General features: G+C 44.6%; 1 protein-coding gene across 1 annotated transcript in view; it reads left to right on the forward strand.

Annotated features, from left to right (window-relative positions):
• Positions 1-18,129, forward strand: part of FHL5 (four and a half LIM domains 5) — a 111,508-nt gene that overhangs the window by 37,807 nt on the left and 55,572 nt on the right. The window contains exon 3 of the mRNA XM_088470865.1: positions 1,191-1,289. The gene's annotated coding sequence lies outside the window, so the exon portion shown is untranslated. The remainder of the gene's footprint in view (positions 1-1,190; positions 1,290-18,129) is intronic.

Here is an 18,129-nt window from a genome sequence, read left to right on the forward strand (position 1 = left end):
CATGCCCTCTGTGCGGTTCCATTCCAACTGGGAAGTCTGTAAACAGCAGTAGTATCTTGTGTAAGGTGAATTATTGTTTCCTTTTTTTGCATATGTTTTTGTATGTTTGTTTTGTTACCTTTTTACTATAATTTTTTATTCTATAAGCATTGTATTTTTTTGGGGGGTATATTAAATTCCAATGTAATATGTGATGTTCTTATTGCTCCTAATGGATCCATAGCTTTGTTAGTTAATAATTTTAGATGACTTTAAATTGCTGCTATAACCTCATGAATTGTGGGTGACGGAATACTAACTGCCTAGCTCAGAGATTCCCAAACTACTCTGCCATTACAGTCCAGGTTTTAAGAATATCCATGCTTGAGCACAGATTCCTTAATTAGCAACACAGTCAATTTGATTTAATCTTCTGGGCCCAAGCATGGATATCCCTAAAACCTCAAATGTAATGACAGAGGGCCTGATTCAGACCCGGTTGCAAGCGCTGAGCGCTCGCAACCAGGTCGATGGTGGTCCACAGCACATGTGCACGACGGAGCCGTCTCCGTCGTGTGCATTTGCGAGACCTGGCTAGCGATGGGCAATCCGTCGCTCCGGGTCTCGCACCAAAGGGGGCGAGCTGTAGATGTTGTGAACGCCTGCCGTTTGGTGGCGGCCCCACTGACATCACAAGTGATGTCAGTGGAGAGATTCCGGCTCTGTTAGAGCCGAAATCTCTCTGGGGCTTGCGGCCACGAGACCCTACCACAAGGGTCTTGTCGCAAGCCCGATGGTCGCGATGGTCTTGACCTTCGCGACCATCAACCTGGCCGCTCGCTATAGCTGTGGGTGGTTACCCACAGCTATGCGAGCGGCCAGGAGGCCGTACAAAAAAAAAAAAAAAACGCCTTGATTCAGAGCGAGCGCTCTTTCAGAGCGTCTGGCTCTCAATCAGGGCCAGAGTCTGGGCACCTCTGGCCTAGATAACTGACTCAGAGTTGCAACCTTCTGTAATTAAGTTATAGGCTCTTTCACTATGTTGTGTAATACACAGATACGTAGTGTATTACAATAAGGGAAGTTATGTCCTGTTGTACCTCTTGCGGCCACTCGGGCCACCTACTTGCGGCTTAATGGCTGCATGAATAACTGTATGAGCAAACCTGCGTGATGTCCATCCTCATCATCGCTACTAAACCTCATTGCAGATGCAACCTCACCGACAAGCCTCAGCCCTTCTCTGCGTCACTGCTGGCAGCTCACTAGGAATCATCTTTGCTCACTAGCTTCTTCACTGCTCTAGTAAGGTATTTATTATGCAATATTACAACTTATGGTGTGCTGCAACGCACTTATGTTTTAACAAATGTTAACAATTGTTTGAATATGCACACATGTGGCTGTCTTTTAGGACTAATATCTATGAACATTTTTTTGTCACTTTCTGATTTCCTCAACACACACTGCCATTACTCACACAACCCCACATAAAGGACGGGATGCCGGCATCCGGAAACCTTAGCGTTCAAAATCCCAACGCCGGCATCCCAACAGGGTTAGGATACCGACACTTCAAGAGTGTATCTGATAAAGTTTAGTTGACATTCCAAAAGTGCGAGTGTGTGACCAATCACCGAAGCGATAGACAGAAAGAAAACCAGGGGTGAAATTGCGTTACTAAAACAATAAGTATATTATATTTTGTAGGACAGCTTGGGATATTTCTTAAAGACGCAGGTGTCACACTATATACCTGCTGTGGGGTTTTATTTTTCCTGTCTCTATTCAGCTTACTAAGGCACTAACTAACCCTTTTATTAACGACTGCCATGGCGTATATTTCAAGGAAAAGCAATTAATGGTAATAATTTGACTACCTCTATAAAGTTCTATACAATCAGTATAGCTTACATGTCTTTAGAATGCTGAATAGGCAATTGTGGTGTCTAATTTATGAAGTCAAACATTAGAAAATGTTAGTAGTTTGAATGCTAACCACAGATATGCCATGACTATAGGTATTTAGTACGGTTCTGTATACTTTTTCGATAGTCATAATATTGTCATGATAATGTCAACATGCATGTCGATACTGATGTTATGAAAACATATTCATATTGGTTCTGCTCCGGCAGTGAAGTGGTGTCTTCAAGTCATTGTAGTGTCAGGTGATGCGCTACTCTAACCCCTAGCCCTAAACCTAACCCTCCCCACACAACCTAACCCTAATGTCAGCATTCTGCAGAATGTTGGCATTTCACATGTCAACATTGTGAACATTTGGACATTACAAAATTGTCGACATCACTGTCAATATTATGACTTTCATCATTTTGAATATTGACACGATGGCTGCATCCTGTATATATAGCTAAGTCGGAATAACAATTATTCTTTTTTATAAAGTGAAAAACGTATTAATTAGTGCTGTACATTGAGGGGGCACATATGCAAATAATGAACTTATAATGATATGTAATATAGATGTCTGATCAAAGAAAATTCACAGTTCAGATATTGTATAATGTGTACATTGAAAATGTATTAATTTAGCTGTAACTAAGCTATTATAAGTTTAAAATTTTCATGATAGTTGTCATGATTAAACAGTCACTGTATTGGATGTGCTGTTTTCATAGCAAGCAGAGTAGCAAAGGAAATGTACCATTAATGGCAACAGCAGACACTGGAGCTAGAAAAACATTCAGAAGAGCAACACATGTGATATATTGAAATTGTGTCTGTACTTCAAAATGTTATTGCTCTTAAATATGGTTTGGGATATTTCAGCAATAAGGTTTGAAGTGGGTGTATAGTGCTTTTAGCGTAATGTTAGAGGTTCCGTTCATAAGCTCATATTTCATATATTTAGGGGTCAATTTACTAAGCCTTGGATGGAGATAAAGTGAACAGAGAAAAAGTACCAGCCAACCAGCTCCTAACAGTCATTTTTTAAACACTGTGACATGACAGTTAGGAGCTGATTGGTTGGTACTTTATCTGCGTTCACTTTATCTCCATCCAAGGCTTAGTAAATAGACCCCTTAATCACTTTGTTAGTATAATAGCATGTACAATCACATTCTGTAGAACTCCTGAATTTGTAATTTGTATGGGGACATCAGCCACTACAATTGTTTGCAGAAACATATTTTAAAATAATGATTTTATGGAAGGTGAAATTAATATAAATGACAATTCAAAAAATACAGATATTCACAAGGATATAAAATAATAAACATTGAAATGAAACCTTGTATAATATGTATTAGCAGCGCTCAGGTACCGGAACTATGTGTGGCTCAGGGCCGTAACTAGGGTTACACTGGGTACCCGCTGCTTACAGTGCGATGCGCTGCGCCCAGCTCTGTAAAGCACAGCCAAAGAAAGCAGCCGCAGGCTCCCCCCTTTAAGTCACTCACTCAGGGCCTCATTCATCAACGAGTTTTATCACTCAAAGCAAGTGATATAAATGGTGCTCCAGCCAATCAGCACCCAACTGTCTTTTTTCAGACAGATAACAGTTGGGAGCTGGTTGGCTGAAGCACCATTATTATACGCAACAAATTTTATCACTCGTTTTGAGTGTTAAAACTTGTTGGTGAATGAGGCCCTCAGTCACCGCCTCCCGAGTCCTGGCCGGCAACTTCAAGTGGCACGGCCGCGCAGCACTGTGGACAGACAGTAGATAAGTGTATGTGTTGGTGTGCCACTGACTGTCAGACCCTGCAGCCTGTCCCAGCCATTGCCACTCCTAGTGAGTGAGTCACTCACTGTGGGTGATTGATTGGGTTGTGCTGCCTGACCCTGACACTGATTATGTGTTCAGAAAAATAAATATAAATATATATATGTACTCTATATATATATACATATGTACTATTGGCTTTTTGCTAAATATATTTAATAAAAAATCTGTACATAGACAGATTAACAGAATAAAAATAGTCCATAAATAAATAAATCTCACATAATATGGAGCTGCTGTTCTCACCAATTAAGTAAACTCAGGTATGGGCACTATAAAAATAATTTCAATAGCGATATTAAGGATGGACTGGATGTGATTTTTATAGTGCCCATATTTAAGTGTGTGGTTTTTTTAACATACAGTAGGCAGTATGGTTTGGGAGAAAGCAATGCTCTTTCTCACACAAGGCACCAAAATGTCTAGTAGTCACGGCTCTGGTGTGGCTCTGTAGAATTGTTAGTGCAAATCACCAAGCACTAAAAACAGACCTTTCCAAATGCAGCACAGACTTTATATAGAAACACTGCTGTCTTTTACATATTACTATCATCTGCCAAATGTTTTCTATCACTGAACAGCAACAAGCTGTTCTTTTCTGTAAGAGAACAGAATGTATGATGGTACAAAATTAAGTCTCATTAAATTTCCTAGGTCACCTACTGTATGTTGTTAGAACTTTTTTATTAAATTAACATGAGGAACAAAAGACTGATAGAAAACAATACTAAACAGATATTTAGCATTTTTATAAGTCTGAATGTGCACAGCATTTTTTATGTATTCTATATAATATAAGATGAGAAACTGCAAATCCTTACATTTCCTTCATTCGGGTAGACAGCTGTGTTGTTGCAGAAACAAATCTAGGTCTGCCATGGGCAGCCTGACAGTTGTTTCTTTATAACGTGTCACCTTTTTCAAGGATGGCTTACAAGCATTTTCCAAAAAAGCTGTGTGGCACCAAATAAAATTCCAAACAGTTTATTAATACCCATTTGGAGTCAATAGTCAATCTATTGTGAGCACAGCTGTACACAGGGCTGGTGCTACCATTAGGCAACCTTAGGCATTCGTCTAAGGGCGCCGGCCACTGGACGGTGCTGCTGAGTCCACTAAAAAAAATAATGAACGGCATAATTCATGGCTGAGCGACATATAATGAATTTGTGGCACAGCTGTGTGGCATATTATGAATTTGCGGCAGTGTTATGAGGTACATTATGATTTTGGTGCTGCGCTGTGTGTGATATTCTGTATATAGTATATTATGAATTTGGGACACTGCTGTATGGCATGTTATTTAATTGGAGAGACAGATGCGTTGCATATTATGAATTGGAGGGGCCAGGGGCTGTTAGCAAAATGTTGCCTAGGGTGCCTGGAAACCTTGCACCGGCCCTGGCTGTACATGTTAATATGTAAGTGGTAAGTGTTCTGTATTACCAATGAAGCTATGTCTGTGGTAAAGGGGACTCTTCTACTACAGTAACTGAGGACAGTGGTGGACAGTGGACACACATTGAGCCTACAACTGCAACCCCCAGCTTTGTGTGACTCATTCTTATTGATATAAAAAGTATACAACTAAGGCCCAATTAGTTTCGCACCCATGATACTTTTTTGCATGCTGCACTTTTCGCAGACTTCACGTGTTTTAGCCGTGGAAACTTTTCGCTCTCGCTCCCGCTATTCACCATATTCAATTCCAAAGGATGCGAAAACGTGTCCCTGCGAAACTGTAACAGGCGAAAAGTGTAGGCAGAATTGGGAAAATCAGCCTGACACTCCCCAAAAGATGCACTAACATTGGGGATCAATCTAGATGTCCCCGATTAGCCCTCCTGAAGCTATTTGGGGTACTTAAGTGCCAGCCAGTGCCAGATTAAGGTTTACATAGGCCTGGAGCTGAAACTTATGAAGGGCCTATAGTGTGCCACTGCAAACATTAAGCATCCCCAGGATTTTGGAAGGAGTACACTAGATGATGTGTGTACTCAGCGACAGCCTGATATAAATCTTGCGGTCCGTAACACACTGCACGATCTGGTGTATGACCAGCCGATATATTGTTCCCCCGCCGCATCCAGAACCATGGTGTCGGCCCCCAGATATTCAGATTGTCCTGCACTGCAGGCAGATCTGAAGATGCAATGAAAGATGTGCAGGAGCACGCAATAGTGCATACACACGGGATGATGTGGACGACTTGTCATTCTTAGTCATCCCAAATTGACAAATCATCCAAAATATCATCTTGTGTGTACTCATCTTAGGGCCCTGGTAGCAGATGGTGTATGAAGGAGGTAGCGCCAAAGGAAAATCTCGGCCTGGGCTCCACTTGGTCCAGAACCGCGGTCCTGTATGTCGGAGCCTGAATGGCAGAAGAGGGGAGGGAGCAGTGAATAGAGACAGGGTGGGACATAGGGGATAGGAAATATTTACTTTTAAATGTTGGAATAAAGGACTTTTTTAGAAGACTGGTGAGTGCACCCCTTTCTTTAAAGGTTATATATATATATATATATATATATATACACTGCAAAAAGAATGGCAGGCGCTCACACCCACTGTTAAACAAGCAAATGGATATAAAGATAGGCAGTCCTGCTCACCAACACCTCGCCACAAATGCAAGGTGTGAAGGCACCAGTGTCCAAGTATTGAGGACCGCAACTCACTCTTGCATACGAAATCCCGGATCCCACGGGGCAGATCTCTAGTACAAGCAAAGACAAAAGAAAGACTGGCACTCCATAGTGCATAAAAGTCTTAATAAATGCTTCATTAAAAGATACTCCACTGATCGAGATGTACTCATACCCAGTCAAAAAAACTCTGTGGACTGATTACCATGACATGTAAGAATATATCCCAGGCAATCACCAACCGTCATCCACGAGACCTCCGGGACAAACGCCCAATGCTGGTAACTGAAGCGTGCCGATGCCATGGGGACCGAGGTAGCCGGAGGAGCTGCCGGGCAGCACAAAATCGCGTCACTCGTTTCGTCAGAGGGCTGGCTTGGGTGATGCTGTGCCTCGGTAATAATAAGGTGCTAAACCAATCAACCCATCTAATGGGCGGTCTTTCAGAACATAAACAATACACGCCTACATGAGCGGATTCAGTATACAAAGGCCCTGATTCAGAGCCGGACGCTCTGACCAGAGCGCTCGCTCTGAATCAGGGCCCACCTCCATTAAAATGGAGCGTCCTCCTGGTCGCTCGTATAGCTGTGGGTCACCACCCACAGCATATACGAGCGTCCAACAAGATGGTCGCGATGGTCTTGACCATCGCGACCATCGGACTTGCGAGAGAAACCCTGTGGTCCGGTTTCTCAACCGCAAGGCCAGGAGTGATTTTGGCTCTATCAGAGCCAAAATCACTCCCACTGACATCACTAGTGATGTCAGTGGGGCTGGCTTCAGACGGTAGGTGTTCCCATAGGAACGCCTCCGTCTGGCAGGAACGCCCCCGGAACGCCCACCAAAGGGGGCTTGCTGTCAATCAACATCGACAGCACGCCCCCTTTGGTGCGAGACCCCGAGCGGTGGAAAGTCCTTCACTCGTCGGGTCTCGCGCATGCGCACGACGGAGCTCCCTCCGTCGTGCGCATGCGCAGTGGGGACCATCGACCCACTTGCGAGCGGACTGCCGCTCGCGAGTGGGTCTGAATGACCCCCAAACTCCGATTTCTATAATAAACGAAGTATATTCATTAATGCTAGTTATATAGGTGCATACATTAAAATGGACAACATATTCCAATCGAGTGTATATATACACACATGACATAACCATAGCATTACAGTAATAATGAATATAAACGTGGAATGATTACTTTAACCCGTATGTATCTTTTCCAGATCCACAAAACAATACATAATCAAAAAATACATAATAATAAAAAACACATAGCAGACACATAACATAACAATGTAGTGACATTATCATAATTACCATATTTAAAAGATGAGAAATAAAATGCACTTGCACATACTGCAGCACCTTTAATCAATGAAGGGAATGATCTCAAATCCTTCATTAAGGCCTACTGGTGATAGGGTATTTTATTTAACGATAGAATCCAAAAGACTTCTCTTTTAAATGTGTTTTTATATATATATATATATATATTTATTTCTATTCATATATACATACATACACACACACAGGTCCGGCACTCCCATACAAACCTATACCTTCTTACGGTGCCCCCATATTAAATGCATACATACATCAAAGGTGCAGCACTCAGGAATAAGATAGATAGATAGATAATGAGATAGATAGACAGACAGACAGATAGATACACAGCCCCAGGAGAAGGTCATAACACACAGAGCAGAGCAGAACCAGACATTTAACTGTAACTTACTTGTTGGATTAAAGTAGACTTCATCTCACAGATGGTGACAGCTGACCAGTGCCCATGTGTTTCTCAGCCAGCTACCATCCATCAGTACCTCGAGGCAGCTCTGTGGCTCCACTTTTAACCAGGTGCCCACCAACTAAGTTGCTGAGGAGGGAGAGATTGGGAGAAGTGAATGTGTGTGGCTCTTTAGATAACAAGAGGGCGGGGCTTAGGGTGCCGAGGGTGGCCGGGGCTTTGACCGACATAAAAAAGTGGGCGGGGCTTCAGAGAGCTGGATGAATGGGCCGTGCTTTGGACATCTGGGTGGTGAATGGGCGGTGCTTCTGAAATCCAAGCACTGAAAAGCTTTTGGACGGCCAGGGACTGGATGGGCAGAGCCTACCAAAGCTGGAGGTAAATGGGCTTTGCAGTGCGGCTGGTGGTGGTGACAGGAAATGCTTTCCTGTTGTCAATGTCAAACCGATAGAGGATCTTGTGGGCCTATTTTCGTGGGTGGGCCTGGAGCTGTAGCTCCACCCGCCCCATTCTTAATCCGGCCCTGGGCCCTGATTCAGACCCACTCGCAAGCGGCTGTCCGCTCGCAAGTGGGTTGATGTTGTGCTCTGCGCATGCGCACGACGGCGGGAGCTCCGTCGTGCGCATGCGCCAGACGCGACGAGCGAAGGACTTTCCTTCGCTCGTTGTGTCTGATCAAAGGGGGCGTGCTGTCGATGTTGATTGACAGCACGCCCCCTTTGGTGGGCGTGCCGGGGGCGTGCCTCCCTGACGGGGGCGTTCCCACGGGAACGCCTCCCGTCAGAAGCCGGCCCACTGACATCACTAGTGATGTCAGTGGGAGTGATTTTGGCTCTGATAGAGCCAAAATCACTCCGGGGCTTGCAGTTGAAAACCTCTACCGCAGGCTCCGGCTCGCAGTTTCGATGGTCGCGATGGTCACGACCATCGCGGCCATCAAACTGCACGCTCGTATATGCTGTGGGTGGTGACCCACAGCTATACGAGCGTCCAGGAGGACGCTCCATTTTTATGGAGGGCGGCCCTCATTCAGAGCGTGCGCTCTGCTCAGAGCGTCCGGCTCTGAATGAGGGCCCTGGTGCCATCAGTTGCTCCAAAATAACGTCTTTGCACAAGTTGTGAAGAATAGCATTAAGCGGGTTTTTTTGGTGAAAACAAGTAGTCCTGTCAAATTTGGGGTACTTGGAAAATGGGTGCAAGCTAGGGATGTGCGGCGGAACATTTTTGCCGGATTTGGATTTGGTTCTAATTCGTCGTCCAGATTTGGATTTGGATTTGCCAAACTGCGGTGACTGGATTTGGATTTGGATTTTTTTACAAAAATTGACAAAAAAGGCTAAAATCACATAAACTGGTCTTTTTTTTTCTTCCTAGAGTATTATTAACCTCAATAACATTAATTTCCAGTCAATTTAGAACACCTCACAGCTTATAATCTTGTTTTCAACATTATTGGCCAAAGGTTGCAATGAGCTGACTGGTTACTAAGCGACAAAGCAGCGGCACAACGACACAGACACCACAGTATAAAGCACATCTATGACACATTGCCACACAGCAGTGGCAGAAATTAAAAGTAGTGCACCCACCCAGTGGGGAACGGCCAGCAGAATCACAGTACTTGTTTACAAAGTGGGCTACAGCCCTAGGAGTCACAGTGCGCAATCTTATTCACATTACACCGCACATAGGCCCTCATTCAGAGCCACTCGCTAGCGGCAGTACGCTCGTTCCGAGCGATGTTCGCACATCTGCGCATGCGTACGGTTTTTAGTACGCATGCGCGAACCAGTCAGTGCGGCCGAAAATCGTTGGTACGCAATATAGCGAGGGCCTGCTATTTTGAGTGACAGAATGAGGCGTATGTGGGTGGTAACAGGGGAAGGTGTTTGAAAATGGGGAGTGGAGATCCGAACGCAGGCGTGCTTAAAGGTCAAAACGGGCGTTTTAAGGGAGTGCATAATTAATACAGCAGCGTCATTGACCACGTCACTTGGTTTTTTTTAACTCAGAACTGCTCGCAAAATAGCGGTTGAAAACACCAACCACAAGAATAGCGAGCAGTTCATACGCTGTACGATGTACTCGATTAATCTAATAAATAGCGGACATGACGTATGGTGCGTGCGGCCAGGGGGCGTTTTTATCAAAAAAACGAGCGTATGTTTTGCTCGCTCGTTCAGACTTAGAGGTGGGAACAGACTGCAATTTGCGAACGGATCATTTGAATAGCCACCCCTTGTTTTTGAACGAACGACCACAAATAGCGAACGGCTCTGAATCAGGCCCATAGTGCCCCTGATACACCATAAAGTAGTGTCTCTTATTTAAGTTACGACACACAGTAGTGCCCCTTTTACACAATGCCCACAGTAGTGACCTTATACACAATGCCCACAGTAGTGCCTCTTTTACACAATGCCCACAGTAGTGACCCTTTTACACAATGCCCACAGTAGTGACCCTTATACACAAAGCCCATAGTAGTAATGCCCCTTATACAATGCCCACAGTAGCAGTGCCACTTATACAATGGCCACAGCAATAGTGTCCCTTACACAATGCCCCCAGCAGTGGTGTCCCTTACAGAATGCCCCCAGTAGTGGTGCCCCCTATGCAGTCCCCTTAGTAGTAGGGCCCCCTATGCAGTGCCCCCCAGTAGTATGCTCCCCATTAGCAGGCCCCCAGTAGTATGCCCCCCAGTAGTTTGTCCCCCATTAGCAGGCCCCCATACACACATAAAAAAAAAAACTTACCTGTATCCCCGCTCCAGCCGCCGTCCGCTCTGCTGCCACACGATGAGTAGGGAGCTGGAAGACGGAACTCATGAGTGAGCTCCAGCTGGCTCCCTCTGTGCAGCAGCCAATGAGAGTCTGTGTGACTCTCATTGGCTGCTGTAGCAAACACACAGCTGCCGCTGGCGGCTGTGTGATTGTTCTGTGTAGAGCAGACCGCTGTCACAGCAGTCTGCCCTACACTCGAGGAGCCCTGATGTCGGATTCTCTAGTGAGAAACCGACATCAGGCAGCCGCCGTTCGGCCCCGAATGGGGATCCCAGTCAGGCGGGGAACACCCGAACAGGGTTCGGGTTGACTCGGATCCCCTATGTTCGGAGCGGTTCGGATTCCACAGAATCCGAACCGCTCATCTCTAGTGCAAGCATAGTTATAACTCGCTAAGATTTAAGTTTAAGTTTTAAGTGCCGAAAAAAATGCACCTTCAGCAAGCACCTTCAATACAAAAAACACCTCCCCCATACTTGCAGACCCCCCAAAAGTCTATTTCGCTAGTTTTTGCATTTGTACCCCCACTTTGTACTTTTTCGCCCCATTTTCAAAGTGCTTTGAATGATGAACGATTTCAGATATTGTTATCTCACATGCGGGCACGCGCATCATTCGTCGATGCATGCCAAACCTGTCAACGACATGAACGATGTAATGATTTTTACAATTGTTATTGCTCATATCTTCCAGAAAATCTGACCGTGTGTCAAAAAACTTTTTACATGTTGTCATTATGGGGTATTGTGTGTAGAATTTTGAGGACAAAAATGAATTTATTCCATTGTGGAATAAGGCTGTAACATAACCAAATGTGGAAAAGGTGAACTTTTACATAGATTATTCCCAGTGTTTGTCCATTATATACAGTAATACCGCTTTTATACCTAAATTTCGGGTCTGACCCAGAGGTTGGAACAGGGTTCCAAACCGGATCAGAGGTGGAATTTAGCCGTCACCAACCCATGATATTCCCGAGTCGGCTGTTTCAAACCGGAGCAGGGTCTGCAGTGACCCAGCTCTTCCGGCGTGGAAGTGGACGCTTGGAGATTACTTCATCAAGTTATGAATCTATACATGATTACAATATGTAACATAGTCAGGCAAAATGTAGTGATAATAATGGATGACCATCGAGAACTTTGCAGCTTGATTTTAATCGTGACCAGCAGGAACTTTGCTTTCAATTTTTTTTATATCATCCTAACATCTGTTGAACCAATATTTATTTAACCAGTATATATGGATAGTGTTACACTCTTTCCTATATTTGGAATGTGTATATTATTATTATCCGTAATTTATATAGCACCACAAGGATTCTGCAGCACCTAACAAAGTGCATAAACAAATAAGTAAAAACAAGAAAACAGTGACTTACAGTACCAATCAATGCATGACAAGTATATGGTTTATCAACATAGCTGCTTTAGTGGTTGTAGCACTCAAATAAACAGCAGGGTGGCAGAAACCAAGAGTTAGGTGCCATTGTAGGAAGTATGGAATAGATGATAGTATAAGTAAGGGAAGGAAAATCAGGGATGAGGGAAGAGGGCTTCGCTCATGAGAGCTTACACTCTAAAGAAGAGGGGCAGACAGACAGGGGTGACACAGATGGGGTAGACATTGAGCATGGGGGAGTGGGTTAGGATGAGAGCAGGATAGCTTTGGGGAAGAAGCGGGTCTTGAGAGTCCGTTTGAAGTTTTGTTGAGAGGTTGAGAGTCAGATAGTACGAGGACTGATTGAAAAGTAACGAGACTGATTTTTTTATTCAGAATCAGATGACTCAACAGGATCTGAACATTTTTCTTTTTGAAAGTAGCGTCCTTCACATTCGCTACATTTTTTGCAGCATTTCAACAATGACGTGCAGTAGACTGTTATGTGACATCACTTTTGGAGCTGTGGCATATTTTACTTCATCACCTGCTCAGAACTTCTTTCCATGCAGTTGTTTTTTCAGGGTTGGGACTGCCCAGAAATCACAGGGCGCTAAGTCCGGGCTATATGGAGGGTGTACCAGTGCTGTCCCTTTCATTTCAGTCAGTGCTGCCAATGCAACAGCAGCAACATGTGGTCAGTCATTGTCTTGGAGCAAAAACAACTGTTTCTTCAGCAAATGTGGTCTTTTCTTTCTCATGGCTCCACGCAAATGGGTTTTCAGGACTTTTGCATAGTAGTCACCATTAATTGTCTGTCCATGGGGAACCCAATGCTGTAGGATCATACCGTGTGCATCAAAGAACAGCAGAAGCATGACTTTACACGCCATTTCTTTTGGGCAGAGGCGAATTCATGTGTATTCCATACACTGAACTGTTGTTTGGATTTTGGATCATAATGGCAAATCCTCGATTCGTCACACATCACAATTGATGACAGAAAATCTGGTATCCTCTCCGATATTCGAACAGTGGCCCTGATTCAGAGCCGAGGGCTCTGAAATAGCGCTCACTCTGAATCAGGGCGTTTTTTTTTTTTTTTTGGAGTGGCCTCCTGGCCGCTTGCATAGCTGTGGGTGACCACCCACAGCTATTGCGAGTGGCCAGGATGATTGTCGCGATGGTCAAGACCATCGTGACCATCGGGCTTACGACCCTTGTGGTAGGGTCTCGTGGCTGCAAGCCCCAGAGAGCTTCTGGCTCTAATAGAGCTGGAAGCTCTCTCACTGACATCACTGGTGATGTCAGTGGGGCCGGCCCCATGGGAACACCTCGGTCTGGGCAGCCACGCCCCCACCCCACCCACAAAAGGGGGGGTGCTGTCACTCAACATTGACAGCACGCCCCCTTTGGTACGAGACCGGGAGCGACGGTTTGCCCATGTGCACTGGGCCACCATCGACCTGAGGAGGCCGCTCTGAAAAACAAGAAGGATTGCCCTGATTCAGAGCGAGCGCTCTGTCAGAGTATCCGGCTCTGAATCAGGCCCTCTGTCTCTTGGGAAAGTTGCAATTTGTGTATAATAAGGGGAAGGGAATTGATTTACCCTGTACGATATAGAGTTGGAAAATAGCAGTATAGTCTATTATTTTTGAAGGAAGATCAGTACAATAATATGGTACATAAAAGCATGTTTTTTTGACTGCAGACAGATGGTTATTGCATAATATTTAGTAGCAGCATTCACAATATTGCAAATCTTTGCTCCCTGTCTCTCTATTAACTTCTGACTATCTGAGGTATAGTAATTCTCTCATTGTAGGTCCAATGCTAAATTAGTAAGATCCACAACAGCAGAAACGAACACCTGAGCAACCTCACTGTTATCCTGTTGTTTCTAAGGGCAACCTGTTGTTTATGGTCACTCACTCCTCATAGATGGGCTCTGCCCCAGGTGAGGAGTAGCAGAATCAAGAATAACGGCTAATATATCCTGACCGTCGCCACTAATTAGTAGGCAAGGGGAATTCTCTCATGTACAGTATATGCCTCAACTATTTTTCCTAATAATAACTTTTGTGATAGCATTATGCATATCATTTTGACATTTTGTCAGTGACATTGTTATTTGACACATGAAGTGTATATACCCATAAGGAATAGTGTGTACTACAATAATTATGTTTTCAAATTTTATTTTTCTTGCTTATGATGTGATAATATTCTAAATATTGAATATTAAAAGTTAATATTAACTAACTAAGGCCCTCATTCAGAGCCACTCGCTAGCGGCAGTACGCTCGTTCCGAGCGATGTTCGCACATCTGCACATGCGTACGGTTTTTAGTACGCATGCGCGAACCAGTCAGTGGGGCCAAAAATCATTTGTACGCAATATAGCGAGTGCCTGCTATTGTGGGTGGTAACAGGGGAAGGTGCTTGAAAACGGGGAGTGGAGATCCGTTCGCAGGCGTGCTTAAAGGTCAAAACGGGCGTTTTATGGGTGTGCATAATTAATATAGCAGCGTCAATGACCACGTCACTTGGTTTTTTTTAACTCAGAACTGCTCACAAAATAGTGGTTGAAAAAACCAACCACAAGAATAGCGAGCAGTTCATACGCTGGGCGATGTACTCGATTAATCTAATAAATAGCGGACATGACGTATGGTGCGAGCGGCCAGGGGGTGTTTTTAAGAAATAAAAGAGCGTATGTTTTGCTCGCTCGTTCAGAGGTGTGAACAGACTGCAATGTGCGAACGAATCATTTGCATAGCCACCCCTTGTTTTTGAACGAACGAACGCAAATAGCGAACGGCTCTGAATGAGGGCCTAAATTTCTTTTGAGTGCTCACCTAACAGAGTTCTTTTCTATCTACTTTCCTGTTGAAAGTTGCAATTTGACCTATACAAAGTAAACATCTAGCACATTGGAAAACTAATGAGAATGTCCAGACTGTAATGCAAGAGGTGATATTGGGCTCTATTTATCAACATTATTTTTACTAAAATAATGTGAAAAAGGGTGTTTTCACACCCTTTTCACATTATTTTAGTATCACCTATAGTTATTACAGGGCAATTGGAGTAGAATTCGTAAAATGCTACTCCAAGCCCTAAGTATCACTTATTTTTAGTAAAGCAGATCGCATTTCCCATAACTGTAATGGGAAATGTGATCTGACCATAGTTACTAAAAATAAATGTGAAAAAAATACCGGGGAAAGCCCTGTGATAATAACGCCACCTGGAGGTGGCGTTATCCAGTGTCTCCCCTGGTTACCGGACTCCTGGCCTGCTCTAACAGGGAGAGCAGAGCCGGGAGTCGGTCCCTGTAATCAGCTGTGTGGTCTAAACAAACTGCAAGCTGATTACTGTAAAAAAAAATAAAAAAAATAGTAAAAAAAAAAATTACATACCTGACTCCAGGGACCGGTGATCGGGCCTCCGGTGATGACTACCCTCCGGTCAGCTGGTCTCCCACAGTGCACTGCTGCCCGGTCATCAGGTGATCGGGCCCCAGTGCAGTATAGGAGATCACCTGACCGGAGGAATGGAGAACATCACTGGAGGCCTGGTGGAGCATGCAGGTAAGTGTAAGTAAGGGAGAGGGGGGTCGCGGGGGGGTCCGCGATCGCGGGGGGGGCTTAGCGCCAGGGGGGGGTAGCAGCTGCGATCGGTTGGCGCATGCGCGGGCACTTAATCACGGTATTTTTTGCGAAAATACCGTGATAAGGCTCCGAAGGGGATTAGCAGGGACAGAGCTTTATCGCAAGCTCTGTCCCTGCAAGGGATTTGTAGTAAATCCCTGTGATATTGCCTGAATTTGCAATGCGAATTCACTCGGTAATATCACACTACAATCTGCATTACCAATGCAGATTGTAGTAAATAGAGCCCTTAGTGAGGAACATCAGAACATGCTCTACTTAAAAAGATCTGTAGTGCACAATGTTCTTTTAATATATTTTACAACAAATAAAACAGAAAAAAAAAACCTAAAAAAAGTTTATATAATATTCCTAACTTCAATAAGAATAACATAAACATCCTAAAGAATATCGGGCCTAATTCAAAGATGTACATAAACCCGATGTTTATGAACATTTCCAATGTTAATAGATCTGCGCATGCGCAGAAGCCGCACTGCATATATGCAGATCCGGGGCTGCGATGTTACTTGCAGTTCCCCAAAAGCCACAGCATGAGTGACATGCTGCTGGCTTTTGGGGGTGGCGACAGGCAGCATCACAGAAAACTGGAGCATGTATTCTGAGCATGCTGAAGCCAGTGGCTGGGCCCTTTGATGCAACTTTACTGGCTTCAGCCACACCAATCACCCTAGCACTGGCCCTGCTTGTAGCCAACCTTTTAAAATGGAATTTCTTAGGCCACAGCAACCTGAGTCACATAGGCATAACTGTTGTATATCAGCATTACTGCTGTGAGTTTTCTTATTATTTCAATGAAGTGGCCAGTAGTAATCACACAATGTATCCAATAGTACTAACATGCAACATCCAGAATAGAAACAAATTGACAAATACTGTAAGTATACGGTAAAAATATCACCAGCACTAAAAAGCAGATCTCACCATAAGTTGATTCCTGTTTTAAGGACCCCACACACTGTAGGATTTGCAAATGATCCAATCTCGTTTTCGATTTCCCTTGAACTCCTGAACACTCCCGGACAAACGATATTGTGCCTACACATGGAACAATTGTACAAATGACCAAACGATTTACTGTAGATGGATCGTTAATGACTGCAAATCGTTTGGCAGCAAATAACCTCACGATGCATATGCTGGAACATTTAAAAATAGTGGATGGGAGTGGCCAGGATCAGTGCCGACAAATCGTTCATCAACCATCGCATCATTCATCATGCACACACGCAAAATGATGAGTGCCACGTCATGAAAGATAGGTCAATATCTTTCTGCAGGTTCAATTGATCAGTGACCATGACCAGCGGCAGCAGGAGTGCACATCAGCATTGTTATCATGGCCACCCACCGCACTTTTTAAATGATTTGTCATTCCAATTGGTCGAAAACAGCCAAATCGTTTAAAAAAATCACACAATGTGTGGGGGCCTTTAGGTGCTGGATTGAATACAGGTCCTGGTGATTGTCCAAGGCTTAAATGAGGTCGGCAGTTTTCCAACCTGTAACTATAGGAGAATGCTTTAGTTGCTTGTTATTTCTCACACTATTCTTACAGCTGTGTTAGTGTGATGTTCCGTCTGCTGTCTGCAGTGAAAGGGGTAAAGGCTAGTGTGTGCAATGGTGGCCAAACACTTGAATTAGTAGTGAATTGCTTTGCAAAGTAGCCGGACAATTAGACATGCGGCTGGAGTGTAGTTGGTGAATGAAAGGTTCCTCTTGCATGCCGCAGATATGGAGCAGGACAACCTGATAATGGGGGAGATGTACGAAGCCCAGAAATGGTATCAGCGCACGTAATGTGCGCTGATACCGCTTCTCCCCGAAGTATGACCGGGGGTCTGGGCGGTAAATGACAGGGTGTCACACACCCGCCTGGAGACCCCAGAATCAGACCCCGTCGCTTACCTGTGCGGGCGCTGACCCGCGCTGTCTTCCGGCTCCCGCGCTGTACGCTCCTTCCTCTTCTCCCAAGGCAGTCTCTGCTGTTGTCCTCTGGAGGGTCCCGCTGCTGTGCTGCTCCCACGCCGGCTCCTGCTGACCGCTGGTCCCCGCTGACTACCTCCAGGAAGCGCTGTCCTCCGGTCCATGGGCGCGGCCATCTTGGATTGCCCATGTGACCCCACTACCACCAATGAGGAGCCTTCCCCTTCTCTCTCAGCCTGT

The sequence above is a fragment of the Taudactylus pleione genome, unplaced genomic scaffold, assembly GCF_031769625.1.
Source record: "Taudactylus pleione unplaced genomic scaffold, aTauple2 ptg000015l, whole genome shotgun sequence".
NCBI classification, from domain to species: Eukaryota; Metazoa; Chordata; class Amphibia; order Anura; family Myobatrachidae; genus Taudactylus; species Taudactylus pleione.